Consider the following 4,232-nt stretch of genomic DNA (forward strand, 5'->3'; position numbering starts at 1 on the left):
TTGTTTGTGTAGCTGAGTATGTGGTTGGTGTTGTCTGACTCCAGCTTTCAGTTGTATAATTTCTAAATCTTCCTGGGATGGCTTCAGCTGTTTGTAATCTGCTGTGTGCTACTTGTCTGCAGCTACTGCTCTTTTTGCTGTTTGTGACAACATTTTCTATGCCTTAGCTGGGTCAGATGTTAGGAGCCTTTCCTTAAGATACCACTCTAACTATGGTTGTTAGGCCTTGAGCTGATGCTCTGTATCTGGCCGCTGGATGTACCGGCCCTGGAACTCACAGGCCAGAAACTGGCAAAGACCAGTGGGAGTCACTGCTTTTGACTGGCCCTCAGCAACCTTCTTGGAGCTACAGGCGATCCAGAATCATCTTCTCCTCATCTGACACCCAATCCTGCACGTTGGCCATCTTGGGCTGCTCTCGGGTAGTGGGCTCTTAATAGTCACAATCCCTCCCTGCCTTAACCATCAGTAATAAAATAATTGCCTTATAGAAATGTCTTCTATAGTGACTTCCACTTTCCTCCATGTTGTATTTTCGACTCTTACCCATTCCTCTTAAATAAGGGACCAAACTCTCCCTAAAGAGAAGGAGTATGATTAGCAATCAGACCTGGGACATGACGAATAAGGGAAGATTTATGGGCCTGCTTGTCTGAGCAGCAGGAAATGACCAACCATGAGAATGCATCCTCTACAACAAAGGCGAATCCTATGTATTTATTCTTAATGCTATTATTGCGTGCCTCTTTTTGAGACCAACTCAAATGAAAATAGAAATTGGAAGCCTTGTGATAAGGAAGGGAAAAAAGCTTTAGGCAAGTGGCAGTAAGATATTTATTGTAGGTTTTTGTTTTTGTTTTCTAATTAAGGTGCTGTTTTAATTAGAGGAAACGGGTGCTTCTAGGTCTCCGAGGATTCTGGTGTGTGTATCCGATGTGTTTGAGTTAGGGAGCAGATCCAGAGCGCGGGTAATAAAGCCTAAATAATCGTGAGCACTCTCTTTCAGAAAAAGATCACAAAATTACAAATATAAAATTAAATATGAAAGTCTACCTTACTTGTCCTTGTTTCTCTGCCAGTATCTACATAATTGTAGGGCTGGACACCGCCAGACTCTCTTCTGTTGGGGTACAAACCCTATAGCCTTGCAGCTTCAAGACTCTGACTTTGATGAGAAGAGGAAAAGCCTCATGCACACAAAAGAGAGACATTTTACCAAATTTGTGAGCTGTAACTTTTTTTTTTTTTTCTGAAGCTGGAAACGGGGAGAGACAGTCAGACAGACTCCCGCATGCGCCCGACCAGGACCCACCTGGCACGCCCACCAGGGGGCGATGCTCTGCCCCTCTGGGGCATCGCTCTGCCGTGACCAGAGCCACTTCTAGCGCCTCGGGCAGAGGCCAAGGAGCCATCCCCAGCGCTCTGGCCATCTTTGCTCCAATGGAGCCTTGGCTGCGGGAGGGGAAGAGAGAGACAGAGAGGAAGGAGGGGGGTGGAGAAGCAAATGCGCGCTTCTCCTATGTGCCCTGGCCGGGAATCGAACCTGGGTCCCCCGCACGCCAGGCCGACGCTCTACCACTGAGCCAACCGGCCAGGGCATGAGCTGTAACTTTTCAGTCAGGATTCGCCTAGAAAAACAAAAACTAATCATGACACAGGTGATAAGGGTCGGGAATCCCAGTGAGGCAACACAGCCACCAGCAAGAGCAGACTGCCACTTCCACCTCCAGGACCAGAGTGCTGGAGTGACAATGGCCCAGACCCATCCCCTCTGCAGCCAGCAGAGGAAGGAGCTGCCAGTGGACGCAGGAGCCATGGGGGTTCACTATCTATGGCTGTAACCAGTCACCCCAAACACTGTGACCTGAACCCACACGTGTTATCTCCTGGTTCCTGTGGGCAATGAATCCGGGGATGCTCAGCGGGGTCCCCAGTAAGGCTGTCTCCAGGCTGAGACTTAAGTGCTGGCTGGGGCTGCAATCCTCTGGAGGCTGAGGTAGCGACTGGTGGCAGGACGCAGGTCCTTGTGGCTTCTGGGCAGAGGCTGTGTCCATTTCTTGCCCACAGGGCAGCTCACTGCATAGCAGCTGGCTTTGTCAGAGCAAGCAGGTGAGAGGGCAGGAGTGTGAACAAGACAGAAGTCACAGACTTGTGTTTACCTTGTCATGAAAGTGACATCTTATCATTCTTGCCAGGTTCTAGTCATTAGAACATGTCTGAGCCCTGGCCGGTTGGCTCAGCGGTAGAGCGTCGGCCTAGCGTGCGGAAGACCCGGGTTCGATTCCCGGCCAGGGCACACAGGAGAAGCGCCCATTTGCTTCTCCACCCCTCCGCCGCACTTTCCTCTCTGTCTCTCTCTTCCCCTCCCGCAGCCGAGGCTCCATTGGAGCAAAAGATGGCCCGGGCGCTGGGGATGGCTCTGTGGCCTCTGCCCCAGGCGCTAGAGTGGCTCTGGTCGCAACATGGCGACGCCCAGGATGGGCAGAGCATCGCCCCCTGGTGGGCAGAGCATCGCCCCATGGTGGGCGTGCCGGGTGGATCCCGGTCGGGCGCATGCGGGAGTCTGTCTGACTGTCTCTCCCTGTTTCCAGCTTCAGAAAAATGGAAAAAAAAAAAAAAAAAAAAAAAAAAGAACATGTCTGACTTATACTCAAGGGGAAGGGGTTACTCCAGTGCATGGATGCCAGCGGGGTGGGGCCCTGGGAGGCCATTGTTGATGGCCACCCCAGCAGACACAGAGACCCCAGAGACAGCAGAGGAAGCAGAGGAAGTAGAGGGAAACCGCGGCCTTGGCTATCCCTTCCTTCCCGCTCTCCAGTCTCCCCAAGGGCCCCCCTGGCAGGGGAGTCAGAGAAATGTGCTTCCTGCCCTCCAGCAGGATAGACAATGGTAATGGTGCTTCTTTCTCTGACCAAGGATATTATTTTTGCTCTTTTATGAGGTAGTCCTGTGATATAGTCCAACCTTCCTACTCACCAAAGAGCCCCCTAACACACACGCATGCGCGCACACACACACAGACACACACACACCTTTAATTCTGGCCCACACAGTGGCGTGTCCTAGCTAGGTTGGGAGTAAATTATACATACTTAAACCTTGTACCCTGATAGCCCCTAGAGGATATCTTTAACTGAATATGATTTAATTGTAACTTTCCAAACAGCCTTTGGTTATCAAGACAAGTCTTGGAATAATACCTGGTTAATCCCTCACAGAGAAAGTGGGTAACCTGTGAGTTCATTGAGACTTCTCTTATTTGAAAATTTTAGTAGGATTTTTGTAATAAAGCAATACTCTGATTTTGATGTACTCCACTTTTTTCTGTAATACAAGTGAGCACACATAAACATTGGAGCACAACAATAAAAGGAACAAATGATCATGACCAGCTGATATTACAAGACAGCCACTAGTGGATTCTATTTTGCAAAGACGAGTGCAACAATTTCCTTCCTCCTACCTGCTTGAGGACGTTGCTACATCCCTGTTGGGAGATTGTGGTTATGTTCACTTTCCTAAGACCTGGGCAGGTATGTGTGGCTGCTTTGATCCACAGAGTATGATGGAAATGATACCATGAAACATAAGAGGTTAGACCGTAAAAATACCACACACCTGCCCTTTGTTCTCTTGCTACACTTATACTTGGAATCCAGCCACCATGTTGTGGAGAAGCCCAGGAAGCTGCAGAGAGACCTACACAGAAGGGGGCAGAGGCCTCTGGCCCCAGGCCCAATTTTGCCCAGCCAAGTGCCCAGACAAACTGGTTATATGAGTGAATCATCTTAAAATGTGCTCGTAGTTGCCCATCAAGCTTCTACAGCTGCCACTAGCTGGAGCAGAGACAAACCATGCCCACTGAGCCCTGTCCAAATCATGGACTGTGAGTAAAATAAAGGGTTGTTGTTGTCTAAGCCACTGTGCTTTGAGGTGGTTTGTTATACAACAATGGAAAACCAGGAAAGAGCCTTTGGGGAATTCCCCCAAAGTGGGGTTAGAGTACATGGCTTGGGGAATGTGTTTGGCTACAAGCAGCAGGAGACCTGACTAAGGCGGCTTACACAAACAAAGATGTACTTGGTTCCCATATCAGGAGAACAAGAGACAGAGGCTATAGCATTGGTTGGAGGCTCAGCTCCTATCAGGATCATTGCCTCTGAAAATTTTATCCTTTCCCTTGCTTTGTGGTCTCAGTGGAACAGGGCAGCTGTCCCGGCCCCAGGCACAAA

At 49.6% G+C, this 4,232-nt stretch overlaps 1 non-coding gene across 1 annotated transcript; it reads left to right on the forward strand.

Moving 5' to 3' along the window:
* Positions 1-2,220: 2,220 nt before the first annotated feature.
* On the forward strand, positions 2,221-2,296 carry TRNAA-AGC (transfer RNA alanine (anticodon AGC)). The gene has a single exon. It is a non-coding gene; the product is annotated as a tRNA-Ala (tRNA).
* The last annotated feature ends 1,936 nt before the right edge of the window (positions 2,297-4,232 follow it).

Source organism: Saccopteryx leptura, chromosome 1, assembly GCF_036850995.1.
Source record: "Saccopteryx leptura isolate mSacLep1 chromosome 1, mSacLep1_pri_phased_curated, whole genome shotgun sequence".
NCBI lineage: Eukaryota > Metazoa > Chordata > Mammalia > Chiroptera > Emballonuridae > Saccopteryx > Saccopteryx leptura.